Raw genomic sequence first — 17,758 nt, forward strand, 5'->3', positions numbered from 1 at the left:
TAGCTACTCCGATTCAAATTTTATTCCAATCATAATCACTCTTTCATTTTAATTCTAGCCAATTTAATTGCAATTTTAGTCACTCCAATCCCCCAACCAATTTGATTTTAAGACTTCATCTTTTAATCTCATCCGTCCATCTTTAAATCAAATTCTAATCGAATCCTAACCCTCCATATCTATCTAATCTAACGGTTGAGATCAACTTTGCCTATCTCTTTCTTTAACACCAAAAGACCAAAACCTAATCTAATCTTCATTTTCTCCTCTCTAAGAAGCGCAGGCAGCAGCTTCTCCAAGTTCCCTTCCTCTCCTATTCCTCTTCTCCGGCGAAGCAGCGAGCTGTCGGTCGACCCCAATCGTCGGTGATCTCTCTTCCTGTCTTCTTCTTCCCCTCAACTCCCGTCTTCTTCTTCCTCTCAATCCTTCTCGCCTTCCTCTTCCTTCCTCTTCTCTGTCTCCCTCATTTTTTTTCTCTTTTCTGGTAGGGACGAGTGCAGCAACAGAAACACTAGCAGCGGCCGGCCAGCAGCTCTGACAACACCAGCAAAGCAGCTCCGAGCAGAGAGCCATTGCGAGGACAACAATCCAGGCAGCATCTCCAGCGCCTCCCGCCAGCAAGCAGTTCGCTCGCTCCCTCCCTTTTCCGGTGAAACAACGGACAGCAACTCCGACTATGGTCAGCAATGGCATGAAATCCGAACTTAGCGTTTGTGAAATGGCGGATCGGGACAGGTCCGTCTAGGTTTGTTCTAGTCAATTAATTGTTATTCATCTCTTAATACTCTTAGTTGTTGGTCCTTGGCATGCTCTTGATTTATATATAAATTTTACTTTCTATGCATCTACTTTATGTGAGTAAAAAATGTTTTGAACTGCATCGTAAAAGGAGCCTTAAGTTTTTTTTATCTTAAGCATGTTTCGTTGTAAGTTGCTGATGTTTGAATGTTCTTATATCTATATTATCGGCTTCGTTGTAATTTGGTGATATGCAAAAAGAAATAATATGTTCTTGATTCAGAATTGTGGACCCCCTGTTTTAAATTGATTAACTTCTTAAACTAATATGATGCAAATTTGCCCTCAACTTTGATGCCTACAGATTTTTGTTTTATATCAACTTGGTAATTTTGTATGATCCTTTTGTTGAACTACGTGACTGATGCACATGATGAAATTGTAGGTTCTGTGATCTTTGTAATATTGATACTTCTCCCTTAATTAGTTACTCTTGCTCGACGATTTGTAATTGATAGCTTATTAATCAATTTCTTGTTTTATTCGGTTGTGTATATTTTTTTGACATGTTAATTTTGGTTTTAGTATTTTGGAATTTGACTCATATTTGGCTCTTCATTATTTAAGGGAAAATTACATATCTCTTCCCAATTTTATTTTTACTTGCTTACATGGTAATGATATATATTTTTAATTCCGATTTTTGGATCCTTTGAAATAAGGAAAATAATATTAATTGATCCCCCTTCCCTTATTTAAAATTGACAGATCTCTATCTTGTTTTCATATATGGAAAAATAAAATTATTTCAATTTTGGCTCTTTTTTTATTCAAGGAAAGTAATATTGTCCTCTCTTAATTTATTCTTATTTGTTTATATTTGGTAACATAATATTTTAAAATCTGATTTTGGCTCTTTTTATTGAAGGGGAAATATTATTATTTTTGCTAACTTTCACTAGTTTATTTTTTGTATTGAAATAATTAGAATATTTTCTGATTTTGGCTCTCCTTGAAAATAAGGAAATTGTGATCTAATTGAATCCTTAATTTATTCTATTTCCCTTATTATGTTCCCCTCTTCTACTATATAAACTAGACCCCCTCCTCACATTCACTTACTCATTCACTCACATTGACTCTCTAACAAGATTTTCTCACTACTCTCACATCTTGAGAAGAGCTCACTTGTTTTCATTGTTACTATTTCTTTTCTGCTTAACCGGTTAGTATACTTAATTAGCATTTTACTATTAGTCAGCCCTCTATTATTTTTTATTTTTTCTTTTGCATTTAATATGATTGTTGTGTGTTGGGAACAAAAGGAAGCACTCCTTATCTTTTTCCCCCTATGTGTGTTGATATGTCTATGCCTATGTTTTGTCCTTTTTATTTCTTATGTGTGTTGTTTATATGAGAGTAATTTGTTACTATGAATATTTTACATTACAATCAGTCTTCCATTGTATACGTGTTATCTTACTTATTCCAGTAGGTTTTGGACTTAAAGTTCAAGATGATGAAGAGTGGCCTAGAAGAAATTTCGGACAAAGCTTTATTTATTTTAATATTGTGTATATTTCATCTGTTTTTTCTTTTACAGTATGTGGGTAACTCTAAAGAAACTCTTATATATGAAGCAATTTGGGGGATCACCTAGGGAGGGGGAATTATGTGTTAATCTTTTTTTTTTATTTATTTATTTTTGCAAACTTGTTTATGTTTAAAAGCATGCCTATAAGTTCATAATTTGTTTGATAAATGTTTATGTGATAAAGTAATTTTAGATCTAACCAAAAAAAATAAGAAAAAAATAAAAATAAAGCAAATCATATTCGCTCAATCATTTAGTTAATTTTGCCCAATTGATGTTTGAAGTTAATTTTATCCAATTTGGCGTGTTAAATAATGAGTTATGACTAATTTGCTAAGTCTTAAGTAAATAATTTATGTGCATTTTAGTTACTCGTTGAATAAATCATGTCTATAGAATTTATGCATTCATACGTCATTTGGAGTTAGAAAACATGCCTATAGGTCTTATTTAAATGTGTTGATTATTAAATCACTTAAAAATCATGTTTGACTAATTTTAGCATGTTCATAATTGATTTGTTTCTTTACTTTGTCATTTTAGTATGTTAAACACCTAGAGATCATGTCAATAGGCTTGTAAATTTTCAGCATATCAATAACTAAAATAAAATTCGTTGTGCATATTTTTGACATTTTTAAAATAAACAATTCCAATTGATTTATTGCATCTAAAAAGTTTACTATCTCTTAAACATAATTTCTGCATTAATAAATAAATTTGCTACTATAAAATGCTCTCAATTAAATAATTTTTGCATGTTAAACATTTTTTAAAATAATTTTCTTTACTCATACTACTTTTTTCTAAAATAAATTTTCTGCCTAAATAGATAAAATTTGGTTGTACTAAGTTATATTTTGCACTAATAATTAAATTCTCTAGTGTTTTAAATATATGTGTATGTGGATCATACCTTTTGCTACTTGGAAATAAAATAAAATAAAATTTATCATGTCCATATTGTTGCTCACTTTAAAGTTAATATTAAAATCTACATCCATGTTATCATATTTGCCCTCTCATAATTAAATTGTCGTTACTATAATTTTCTGTTTGTATGTTCACACACTTAGCAAGAAACCTTCACAATCATATGTTGTATGCAAGCATGTCTAATGGATTTTTAGAGGCCAAATTGAGACTTGTATTGCTAAAATGACCGTCTTGTTTGCCTTGTTTGTTTGACTTGTGTCTAGGAGGGCCTTATATTCTATTTTGTCTAAATCCACCCTTTATGAGTCCAATGCCTCTTGGACAATCAAGTTGGGGACGATTAGGCACCTTTAGGGTACAAAATGTATGCGGTGGTTGGGTAGGGGTAGTTGGCCCTACGGAGATGATGACATCGACTCAGACTTGAAAGACAAACTTTGATTTTGTTTGTCCCTATACGGCAGAATATCGGAAAAAAAAAAAAAATTCGAGTGCGGATCCATAAAGTCTCTTAGAGTCTCCCTTCCCTTTTATCCCTTCACTTGTTTGTTTTAAATTATATTTATTTGCAGTAGATTAAAATAAAAAAATAAAATTATTTGCTTATTTATTTGTCTCTTTTCTATCCTCTCGCTTATTTCTTTTTTAATTGTTTAGTATATCTATTTTATTGTTATCACTTAGTCTCGCATGTTTAAATATTAATTAAGATAATAATGAGCTATTTGATTCAACTTGTTGCTATATCACCTAGTCTCACATGTTAGATTTAATGAAAATGATTTTAATTGTTAATATTTGCTATCCTTAGACTTTATTAATTAATTGGTCAAAAATAATAAAATGGTCTCATTTGTTTTATATTTCTTATCACTTAACACATGCTACTTAAATAAACTAATAAATGAAGTGACCTTATTTGCTACTTGTAACCCCCCACATAAATTGCATGATATACGGCCGAGACCCACATTTGTGGACCTCGAGGGATGCCTAACACGTTTTCCTCGAGGTAATTTGAACCCTTACCCTGATCTCTGGTTCGTTGACCTTAGATAGACTTAGTTAGGTTAGATAGGTGCCTTAACACGCCTTAATTCGTTAGGTGGCGACTCCAAACTCAAAATTCCAAAAGAGTTATTAGGTCGTGCACAAAACCTGTTTTTTACAAAAAAAAAATTTGGGGCACAACAATCCACATTAACATTCTTTTGAGGGATCTAATGTTAATCTCAAAATTAGTAAAGTTGAGAAAGAGGTTCAACAGATATTGCCGGGATATATTTTTACAAAGGAAAAATATGATCATATTTTGAAGATGGCTCAACAGAAGGCAGATGTACCTACTGTTCCTATCTACAATTAAGCTAGTACTATAGGTAAGGACTCTTTTTTTGTTGATCACAGTCGAGTATAGATTATTAATACTGGTGTAACAAATCATATGGTCTCTAGCTTAGATATGATGGTGAAAGGTTCAGTGTCAAAGCTTACAGAATTAAAACCAACATATCTTCCAAAAGGTACTACCACTCAAGTTTCTCATGTTAATTCATTGCCCTATCAACCAGAAGTATCATCACTAATTCATTACATGTTCCTGACTTCAAGTATAATCTATTATCAGTCAGTCAGATCACAAAGGAGTTAGGTTGTTTTGTCACCTTCTTTCCTAATTTTTGTGTTTTCTAGGAACTCTAATGTAACACCCCATACGTCTAATGACTTATACTAGAGTCTAAGTCATAGTCTAATGGCCTAAGGAAGTCTAAATGTGAGGTTAAAGTCCTAAACTAATCTTCCTAACTCTAAACTAAGGTTCTAATACCTAAACGCCAAGGCACGACAACCCTAGGACCCTCCCAAGGGCCCATGAAAAGACCCAAGGAAGAGTCCAAAAAGCTATTAAGAAAAACAACTTTGGTTCACGAGGACCATTAACAACTCATCAATGGACTCACGCACCGTCAATGGGAGTCGTGAGTCCACACTTAGTCTCCTCCAACATTTGCCCCAAAAACCAGCCTCAGTCCCAATTGACGATTGACCAGTACGGTCCGTCAAATGATTGACGCCCCATCAATGGGGACTCGTCAATGAGAGTTGCATTTACTGCCTCTACACGGCATAGTGGGGGTTAGTTAGGTAATTAGTTAATCATTTAATTAACACTTAAATATGATTACAATTTGTTAGTTAGGTATATTAAAGAGTATTAAAACAATAAAACAAGTCTTCCACCATGTAACTCCAATCATAAAATCAAAACCCACTTTCCCGCTCTCACAAATTCTCTGTCAAACCCATAATTGAAGAACAAGGAAGAACTCAAGTTTGGGCACTCAAGACTCACCCTTTTAACTTCAAACTCGTGGGCTAACATCAAGTTTCTCCTTGAAGCCCTTCAAAACTTATATTTTCAAAATTGATATGGTGACCAAAAATTAGGGCTTGTGATCTAGTCATGGGTCCACTTAAAAATCATTTTCATTATGTAATTTTACTTGTATTATGAATATATTGGGATTAATTGATGATTTCTATTTTGAGAACTTCCCAAGAACCCATGTGCACCCTATGACCTAATTTCATAAATGTTGTTGGATGAATTAAGTAGATATGAACATTGTGAATTGTGATTGATGATTATGTAGTTATAGAATCTTGTTTTTCATGCCTATTGTGATGTGTATGGGTGTAATTGTGATACTTGATCTTGACCATGAAAAGGGGGTAAATCCTAGGGTTTGTATATATTTGGAGAATGTGGTTTATGAACTTTGGATTTGCTTGCAAGGTACATGGCTTATGAAAGGATGCAAGTAAGGTATTATTGGATAGTCTTCACTCTCTTGAACCTTACATATTATGTTGCATGAACTGTGTAGAATGATGTTAAAGTAATGTGTGATTGAAAGTATAGTCCGCATGAAAAACACTATGATTGATATTGTGAAAGTACTGCTCACATATGTATGTTGATTCTAGGTTGAAATCGTATTATCACCTAATGAATGTAAGAGCTTTATGTGGAATTGTATTGAATGAAGAGGGACTACTTCTTCACACATGTAGATACTATTAAAAATACTAATAGTGGTAAACTGGGAAAGTATACTAAGCACCGAGAGGATATGGCCAATGAGGAAAAGAGCATTCCTTCCATTAATGCAAAAGATTGGTTCATCCTAGAGATATTGTCGAGATGGGGACTCCTCCATTAATGCAACAGGTAGAGTCTCTAGAAGCAATCTTCTTATACCTTAACTAAGTGCCCCCATAGGATTTAGCTAGTGGATCCACATAGTAGCTAGTATATAGGTAATACCTTGGCAAATAGAACACCTTTTTCGGTGTGAGGCTTTATGACACCAGATTCCATGTAAGCTCTCATGGTCTATGTCGGTTATGGTTGATCTTTCCTAAATAATAAAGTATGGACTAGTATATGATATCCTAATAGGTTTACTAAGTAGAAGTGGTGGTATGAGACTTCACTTGTACATTGCACTAGTAGCCTTAGAGGGGTATTGTAGGTGGTTCCTTGTAGTTATGAAATGATATGAAAGCATGTATGTTGAATGGATAATGGTTGGGATGAACTTATCTCTATATTCAAATGTGGTTCATGATGTATGTGCTTTGACTATGCTTATGGTATGTGGTGAAACGTAAAGGTAATGTGTATGGCTAAGGTGGTTTCTAGGGGATGCTTGGTAAAGTTGGTATTATGGTATGCTAACTTTATGTTGCACAAGAAGACCTTAAGAAGTGCTAAGTCATGCTTTTATTGTAGTATGGACATTACGGTGGTGTTGCCTGATGTATTGTGTTGGTGATCTAAATTTCTTTCAATAATATCATAAATGTATGATTTTAGTGAAAATGTCCCTTTCTCATGTTTTAAGGTTTTTGTGCATTTTTCCATACTTAGTTCATTAAGTGTACTAGCCCTTTTCTCCTTTTCTGTTATGAGTATAGGTTCCGGCTAAGTGGTTGGCTTCTACATCCTTGAAAAAAGCTTGGACATCTTATCTCCAAGACTAATTGTAGGTCCTCAAAGATCTGAGGACTAATGCATTTCATGCCACTCTATGAATTCTCTATTGAAGTAATAGACTATTGTGTCTAAAGGATAAGGACCCTATTCGAAGACTTTATGTTGCATTCTTCTATCTAATCCTTTTGTTCTAATCCTTTTTTTGTGCTTATAGGCCATGAATACAAGAAGGAATAATGCTAGGAGGGTCGAGAAGGAGAATGTTAATGAGGCTGTTCCTCCTCAAGCTCCTCAAAACCCTCAAGTCCCTATTGAAGGGGGTGTATGTCCAATGTTAAGATAAGGGCGGCCATCCATAGTTTAACTCAAGTGTTGGCTACTACAGTTGGTAGGGATGCTAGGGTGCAAGTGAACCCCAATGCTAGCACAACAATTTCAAGGATAAGGGATTTCACAAGGATGCATGAATCCCCTAATTTCTTTGGTTCCAAAGTGGAAAAGGATCCGCAAGGGTTCATTGATTCAAGGTGATAGATTCTATGGGTGTGTCTTCTCAAGAAAAGGCAAAACTAGTTGTCTATCAACTTAAAGATATGGCTCAAGTTTGGAATGAACAATGGAAAGGGGAGAGGACTATTAGGGAAGGTCCGGTTAATTGGACAACATTCGAAACGACTTTCCTTGATAGGTTCTTCCCGTTTGAATTATGGGAGAGGAAATGCAAAAATTCATCAATATTCGTCAAGGGGGTATTAGTGTGAAGGAGTATAGCCTCAAGTTCACTCAACTATCCAAACATGCTCCTACTATGGTGGCAGACTCTAGGTTCAACATGAATAAATTTATTATGGGAATATCCGATCTTGTGGTGAAAGAATGTAGGTTGGCTATGCTAATTCCAAGCATGGATATCTCTCGTCTTATGATTCATGCCGAAAAAATTAAGGAACAAAAGCTTCAGCAAGTTTGTAAAGAGTTGAAAAGGCCAAGGCCCGAAGAGGGAAATTCTTCCAAGTCTAGGTTTAAAGTACAAGACAAGCCAAGGTTAAAAAAGAGGTCTTCTAACCCAAGTCCCTTCAATGTCTTAGGTCAAATCAAGGGAAGATGTCAACCCCTAAGCCTCAAGGGAAGATGTCTACCCCTAAGCCTCAAGGAAGTAATAAGAGTAATCCTTTTGTTGAAAGAACTAGTTGTGCCAAGTGTGGAAGCATGAAGGGAAGTGTCTTGCCGGTCTGGATGTTTGCTATGGATGCAGAAAAAATGGCAACCAATTGAAAGATTTTCCAATCTGTGCGGCCAAAGGGAGAGACGGTACCCGAGCTCCAATTAATTCTCCAAACTCCGATGCTCCCAAGAAGAATCGCTTATATATGCTCTCCAATCAAGGAGTGATCAAGAGAGCTCTTCGGATGTTATTACCGGTATGTTACAAGTATTTTTACAGTAGATGTTTATGCATTATTAGACCCCGGTGCCACCTTATCTTTTGTAACTCCTTTGGAGGCTATGAAATTTAATGTGATTTCTAAGATCCTAAAAGAACCTTTTTTCATGTCTACCCAGCAGGTGACTCAGTGATAGCTAAAAGAGTTTGTAGGGATTGTCCCATCTTATTGTCCCATAGAGTCATTGGTTGATTTGGTAGAACCTGATACGTGGACTTTGATGTCATTTTGAGGATGGATTGATTACATGCTTGTTTTGCTTCCATTGATTGTACAACTAGAGTATTAAAGTTTCCATTTCAAAATGAACCCATTTTTTAATGGAAAGGGGGAAACCTAATCCCTAAAGGTTAAATTATTTCATTTCTAAAAGCTTGTAAGTTGATATCAAAGGGTTGTATCTATCATATTGTGAGGGTCAGGGATCTTGAGTCCGAAACTCCTTAGAGTCAGTCCCCTTAGTGAAGGACATTCTAAAAGTCTTTCCTGATGACTTGCCCAGAATTCCTGCCTGATACTCAACCTATTTCAACCATTCCTTACCGGATAGACCTGGCTAAGTTGAAGGAATTAAAGGCTCAACTCAAGAATTTGCTAGATAGGGGTTTTATTCAACCAAGCATATCTTTATGGGGTGCTCCAGTACTGTTTGTGAAGAAGAAACATGGGTCTCTTCGTATGTGTATTGACTATCGGCAACTGAAAAAGGTCACAGTAAGGAATAAGTATCCACATCCTAGGATCGATGATTTATTTGACAAACTCCAAGGGGCGAGTTACTTTTCCAAAATTGACCATGAGATCGGATTATCACTAACTTAGAGTGAGAGGTGTTGATATATCGAAAATGATATTTTGAACTAGATATGGTAATTCTGAATTCTTAGTCATGTCCTTTGGACTAACAAATGCCCCGCAGCTTTCATGGACCTTATGAATCGAGTTTTTAGAAGTTATATTGATTTGTTTGTGATCGTCTTTATTGACGACATATTGATATACTCTAAGAGTGACAATGATCATATGAAAAATTTGAGGATATTTTTCAAGTCCTCATGGATAATCAACTTTTTGCAAAATTTAGTAAATGTGAATTTCGGTTGAGATCGGTTGCTTTTCTTGGTCACATTGTCTCTAGTGAAGGGGTAGAGGTCGACTAGAGAAAAATGGAAGAGGTCAAAAGCTAGCCTAGACCTTTAAGTCCTATCGACATCCAAAGTTTTTTGGGTTTGGACAGGTATTATTGGAGGTTTGTTGAGGGATTTTCCTCTATCTCACTCCATTAACGTCCTTGACCCAAAAGAAGGCTAATTTTGAATAGTCTGAGGCATGTGAGAAGAATTTTCAATTGTTGAAAGACAAGCTTACCTCCGCTCCGGTATTGATCTTGTCAGAAGGCACCGAAGGGTTTGTGGTATATTGTGACGCTTCTCGAGTAGGTTTGGGCTGTGTCCTCATGAAACATGGTAAGGTTATAGCTTATGCCTTAAGGAAACTCAAGGTACACGAGAATAACTACCCGACTCATGATCTTGAACTAGCGACCATGGTATTTTCTTTGAAAATATGGAGACACTATCTATATGGAATGTATGTAGATGTGTTCACCGACCACAAAAGTGTTCAATATGTATTCACCCAAAAAGAGTTAAACCTCCGACAACAAAGATGGTTAAAGCTTTTGAAAGACTATGATATGAGAGTCATCTACCATCCCGGAAAAGCCAATGTTGTCGCGAATATGTTGAGTCACATATCTATTAGTAGTATTTCTCATATTTAAGATGAGAAGAATGAGTTAGTCCTGATGTGCATAGGTTGTCCAGTTGGGAGTCCAACTAGTAGATTCTCTTAAGGGTGGTGTGATGATCCAACCTAGCTCTGGATCTTCCTTAATGGTTGATGTGAAAGTGAAGCAACACCTTGATCCCATATTGATGGAGTTAAAATACTCAGTACTTGGGAAATTCGTTGAAACTTTCCCCAAGAGGGAGATGGGGTCTTAGGTATCAAGGTAGGTTATGTGTACCGGATGTGGATGACTTACGAAGGAAAATTTTGGAAGAGGCCCATGTTTTGCGATACTTCATTCATCCGGGTACCACCAAGATCTACTGCGACTTGTGGGAGGTCTATTAGTGTAATGATTTAAAATGGGATATAGTAGAGTTTGTGGCTAAATGTCCAAATTGTCAACAAGTCAAGGCCGGGAGGCATGACTCAAGATATAGCAATACCCACTTGGAAATGGGAAGATGTCAACATGGATTTTGTTGTGGGTTTGCCTCGCACTCGAAGGCAACATGATTCGATTTGGGTTATTATTAATAGAAGGAACAATTCAGCCCATTTTATTCCCTTCAAGACTACTTGTTCGGCTAAAGAATATGCTAAATTATACCTTAAGGAGATTCTAAGAATGCATGTGGTTCGCTTGTCTATCATCTTGGATAGGGGTACTCAATTTACTTCTCATTTTTGGAAGGCATTCTAAAGTGGACTTGGCACTAGTTTTCATGCGCAAATAGATGGTTTGGTGGAACGAACCATCCAAACCCTAGAAAACATGTTGAGGGCATGTATCATTTACTTTAAGGGTAATTCGGATAACCATCTACCATTGATTGAATTTGCCTACAATAATAGTTATCACTCAAGTATTGTCGTGGCTCAATTTGAGGGTTTTTATGGGAGAAAATGTAGATCCCCAATTGGGTGATTTGAGGTAAATGAGTTTTGCTCTGATAGGTCCGGAAGTAGTTTATGAGGTCGTGGAGAAAGTCTGACTCATAATGGATAGATTGAAGACGGCCCAAAGTCGGCGAAAATCCTATACCGACAATTAAAAAAGAGACCTGAGTTCATGGTAGGTGACTTGGTCTATTTGAAGATATCACCCATGAAAGAGGTGATGAGGTTTGGGAAGGGGGGTAAACATAGCCCCCGGTATGTGGGGCCATATGAGATTTTGAAACGCATCGAAAGTGTTGCCTATGAATTGAACCTATTAAGTTGGCTCAAGTGCATTTGGTTTTCCATGTGTCCATGCTCAAAAAGTGCATAGACGATCAAGTGTCTACCCTTCCTCAATAAGGTGTAGGATTTGATGCTAACATTTCCTATAAAGAGGTCCCGGTTGAGATTTTAGACCATCAAGTGAAGAGGTCGAGAAATAAGGAAGTAGCTTCCGTTAAGGTTTTATGGAGGAACCATCTTGTGGAAAGTGCTACTTGGGAGGCCGAGACCGATATGATGTCCCTTTATCCTCACATTTTTCCTTCTACTCCTATTCAAACTTGAGGTAACAAGTTCCTTCTAAATTTTAGTATTTGGGGAGTTCTATATGTCATGTGTAGATTTTCATGATTTTCCTTATAAGTTGCATGTTCTTGTGAAAAAATCATGTTTTAGTATCTATATTGAGTTTTCATGATGCCTATGTTTCTCATGTTGAATTGCATTTGGTATGATGGTTGCAATTTGGTTCATGAGGTAAAATAGTGAGCATGTTGTAAGATGTGTTGATAAAGTCACAATTTTGCTCTAAATTTTTGTGTTGAGCATAATTGAGGTGGAGAAGTTAGTTCCTTCTATACTTACATGAGTCAATGAGTACTTTCATATTGAGTTGATAAAAGTAGTTACTACCCACTTGTGTTGCTTTGCCCATGTGGTGGTTTGATGGGAATTATATCCTCAATAGCGGTCAAGTGGTGAATAGTGCAATTTAGGTTTGTGCACATTTTTAAGGTTATAAGTTTTGTGGGTTGTTGGCATGGAGTTCTAACTTAGTTGGTGCCTTGTGCGTTATTCGGGGACGAATGTTCCCAAGGGGGGGATAATGTAACACCCCATATGTCTAATGACCTATACTAGAGCCTAAGCCGTAGTCTAATGGCCTAAAGAAGTCTAAATGTGAGGTTAAGGTCCTAAACAATCTTTCTAACTCTAAACTAAGGTTTTAATACCTAAACGTCGAGGCACGACAACCCTAGGACTCTCCCTAGGGCCCATGAGAGGACCCAGGGAAGAGTAAAAAGCTGTAAAAAAAATAGCTTAGGTACACAACGACCATTGATGCCTCATCGATAGATTCACACCCCGTTAATGGTAGTCATGAGTCCACACTTAGTCACCTTCAACATTCGCTTCAAAAACCAGCCTCAGTCCCAATTGAAGAGTGACCAGTATGGTCCTTCAAAGGACTAACGCCCCGTCAATGGGGACTCGTCAATGGGCACTGCATTCACTGCCTCCATACGGCATAGTGGTGGTTAGTTAGGTAATTAGTTAATCATTTAATTAACCCTTAAATACGATTGCAATTAAATAGTTAGGTATATTTAAAGAGTATTAAAACAATAAAACAAGTCTTCCACCATATAACTCCAATCATAAATCAAAATCCACTTTCCCTCTCTCACAAATCCTCTCTCAAACCCATCATTGAAGAGCACTCAAGACTCACCCTTTTCACTTCAAACTCGTGGGCTAACATCAAACAAGGTATGGGATGTTGAAGGTTTTTGTGCATTTCTCCATACTTAGTGCATTAATTGTACCAACCCATTTCTTCTTTTCTATAATGAGTATAGGTTCCGGTTTAGTGGTTGACTTCTACATCCTTGAACAAAGCTTAGACTTATTATATCTAAGACTAGTGGTAGGTCCTCAAAGATCTGAGGACTAATGCATTTGATGCCACTCTATGAATTCTATATTGATGTAATAGACTTAGTAGTCTTTCCTATGTACTTTCTTTATATAAGACTATTGTGTCTAAAGGGCTAAAAACCCTATGCGAAGACTTTGTGTTTCATTCATATTAGTAGATGGTGTATGTGTTACAATGGTATTAGATTCCTACTATTTTGCTTTATGAAAATGAAGTTTGAACTTCTATTGTAAAAAATTTTAAATTTCTCACTATTTCAAGTTCATTATGCAATGAAGATTATGCTAAGGGTTTGTATAATACCTCTTTGAGGTCAAATACACATGTAACGACTAGGTGGTGCTCTCATGTCGTTACATCTACAGTGGGAAGGTGAAGGAAGTTGGTAAAGAAGAGGTAGTTTGTACTTACTAAAGCTGCAGTTAATCAATAAAAATGCTTCAAGTTCCAATAGAGAGAAGGAAGGTGCATTTGATGTCAACAATACAAAACCAGTAGATATGGAGTTATGGCATCAAAGATTAGAACATGTATCTTCTGCATTTCTTACAAGGATGTTTGTTGTGAATCAACAAAATCTATGTACATTGTCTAAATGTCTGTATGTTCTTATGCCAAACAAACAAGACAAGAATTTTATGTGAGTAGTATTAAAACTGTAGCCTGCATTTGATACCTGTTGATATTTCGGGTCCCTATGATGTACCAATCGTTGATGGTAGCAAGTATTTTGTTATCATTGTTGATGACTTTTCTAGAATGACTTGGTTATTATTTCTCAAACATAAAGCAATTGCTTATGTTTCTATTAAAGAATTTCTTATGTATGTTAAACTCACTTTGGGAAGAGAGTCAAAATAGTGAGATATGACAATGGCACTGAGTTTGTGAACTCTCTGTGTGTTAATATGTTCAAAGATATGGGTCTTTTACATCAAACATCATGTCTTTATACTCATCAGCAAAATGATGTTGTTGAAACTAAACATAGACAGTTACTTGAGGTCACAGGAGCACTCAGATTTTAGGCTAGTATACTAGTGAGTTATTGGGGTCAGTGTGTGTTAGTTGCTGCTTATCTCATTAACAGGTTACCTAGTAGTGTGCTTGGTTATGAGACACCTTATGAAAGTGTATGGTACAAAACCAGTATTGTCTCATCTCAAAACCATTTGATGTTTGTCCTATGCTAAACAATTGACTGAACATGACAAGTTACTGCCTAGATCCAAGTCTATTGTTTTTATGGGGTATTCATAAATCCAGATTGGTATATACTACTTGATCTAAGTAAAAGGTTCTTTTTTAATTAGTAAGGATGTATTGTTTTGAGAGGGTCAATTTCCTTTTGCTCAGATGTCTAGTCCAATTCATGAGGGGGTGTTTTCAGATTTCATGCATGATACTGCAATTCTACCTCCTAGTCTAGATCACATGATGCCTCCATGTGTTCTTGCTACTAATTGTCCATCTGATAATCAACAAAAGGAGTTTGAGTTGCCTTTAAGTCATGTCATACTTGTTCTTAAGGTAGATACTAATGTTATAGTATCAAATTCTATTGATGCGAGTTCTAGACTGCCTGATGTTAGAAGTTATTTTAGGCATAAATAATCCCCATTATGGGTGAAGTATTTCGTTTCATGTACTCTTCATAACCTTATTACCTACCCTATGTGCAACTATTTGAGTTATGACCATCTCTCCTTTCCTTATCAAGCTTGCATTGCTGCAACTTCTATAATAAGAGAACCTAATACCGACTCTAAGGTGTTACAGATAAAAGGTGGGTAGATTCTATGGAATCTGAAATTCAGGACCTTGAAAGTAATAACACTTGGGTGATAACTAATCTACCACCAGGGAAGAGACGTATAGGTTATAGATGTATCTACAAAGTGAAATATAAATCCAAAAGAAAAGGTGGAAAGATTCAAAGCAGGGCTAGGTGCTAAGGAGTATAGTCAGCAGGAAGGAATAGACTACAAGGAAACGTTTTCACCTGTTGTGAAGATGATTACTGTTAGAATTATTGTTTCTCTTGTTGCTTCAAGGCATTGACATATTCATCAGATGGATGTGTTTAATGTCTTTCTACATGGTGAGATAGATGATAAGATATATATGCAGTTGCCACAGGGCTTCGTTAGTCAATGGGAGATGGTATGTAGGCTAACCAAATCCCTCTATCTTCTCAAACAAGCACCTACACAGTGGAACAATGAGTTGACTGAAGCACTTCTCAAACTAAAGTTTCAACATAGTCAACATGATTATTCATTGTTATTAACAAAGAAGAAAAGGGGATCATAATAGTGCTTGTGTATGTGGATGATATGTTGATCACCGGTAGCAGTCTAAAATTAATAGAAGATACAAAATGAGCATTACAATAAGCTTTCAAGATGAAGGGTCTAGTTGAATTAAAGTATTTCTTAGAAATTGAATTCACTAGATCAACTGTTGGTATATTGATGCATCAAAGAAAGTAAGCTCTTGAACTGATATCTAAATTTGGCATGACAACAACCAAACCTACACGTACACCTATTGACATCAATGTTAAATTGACATCAAATTTATATGATGAGCATGTAAAGAAGGAAAAATCAGAGACAAATGATCCACTTATGAATCAGACAATGTATCAAAGACTAATTGGAAAGCTATTGTATCTAAATATGACCAGGCCATACATAATATTTAGTGCACAAACTCTTAGTCAATTCCTACAGCAGCCAAGAAGTCAGATCTTGATACTAATCAGATATCTCATGAGACAACTTGGAAAATGTTTATTGTTATGTAGCAGTTCAAATGGTTTGGTGACAGCATTTTGTGATGCTGATTGGGCTTCTTGTGTACTGACAAGAGCTCTGTAACAGGATACATGGTGAAGGTTGGTCAGTCATTAGTTTTTTGGAAGAAAAAGAAGCAAATGACACTGCCAAAGAGTTCAGTTGAAGTTGAATATATAAGTCTTGCCTCCAATATTTCAGAATTAGTGTGGTTGCTTGGATTGATGAAAGAAGTAGGAGCTGAAGTTTAACTACCAGTGCAGGTGTATAGTGAAAACAAGGCAGTCATTCAAATTGCTGCAAATCCAGTGTATCACGAAAGGATAAATCATATTGAGATCGATTGTCATTTTATAAGGGAGAAACTACAACAAGGACTAATCACTCTAAGTTATATTTCTACAAGAGACCAGCCTGCAGATGTGTTGACAAAAAGTATTAACTAGACTTCAACATGAACACCTACTATCCAAAGTGGAGTTTTAGACATATTTGCACCACCTAGTTTGAAGGGGAGTGTTGTGATATAAGTAGGCGACATTAAGGATTGACATTAATTAGAAACAGAAAGAGTAGATTAGTCTTTTTTAGCAAAGTTGTTATAACTGCTTTCTGGAAGTTAGTTACACAACTATATAAATAGCTATTTCCTAATCATCTATTCTTCAACACTTCATAAAAACACATACAATGTTCCTCTCTTCTCTTCTCTTCTCTTCTAATTCTCTCATTCATGATGTTGATTGAGCTTCTTTAGTTACGAACAAGAACCTGTTTGACCATGAAATTTCTTCTTCTTTCTTCTTGATTGTTTTTTCACTTTACTTGAAAAATAAGTGGTTGGACATGAAAATTACAAATGCAACTTTGGATTGTAGTTGAAAGGATTATTTGAAGCCACATGATTGGTACAATGAACTTCAGATTTTATCTTGTAATGCATAGTATGTTTTTTCTTTTTTATTTGTGTGTAGTTGAGAAGCTATTTTCTTTCCACGCAATGTGCAAGCACGTAGGGCTATGTATAAAATATCAAAAATTGAATTATTGAATTGAATTATTTAGTAATTAGGTATTCAATAATTTAGTATTTGGTATTGTATTTGGGAGTAAAGTTTTATAATTATGATATTGAAATTTGGATTCGGTATCAGGCATTACTGTGATTTGGTATTTGGTATTTTCCAAATATTGTGTTATTTGCTTAATGACGATCATATATCAACATCTCCATGACTCATTAGTAGAAGTCCAAAAGTAAAGTTAAAGAATAAGAATAAAAAATCAAAATATATATGTCTTTTGTTGTATCAATTTGTTTTTCTTGATGTGATCATACTTATTGATCTTCTATTATATTATATCCCCACATCTAAAAATTAAAATGATTGGAGAAATAATAATAACTTTGTGATATAATCGACTATAACTTCAATATGATATCACCAAATACCGTACCAAATCAAAATTTAATTTATCGATTATTGGATTACCGAACAAAAATTTAAAAAACTGGTATATATATATATATATATATATATATATATATATATATATATATATATATATATA

This window comes from Solanum pennellii, chromosome 9, assembly GCF_001406875.1.
Source record: "Solanum pennellii chromosome 9, SPENNV200".
Lineage (NCBI taxonomy): Eukaryota > Viridiplantae > Streptophyta > Magnoliopsida > Solanales > Solanaceae > Solanum > Solanum pennellii.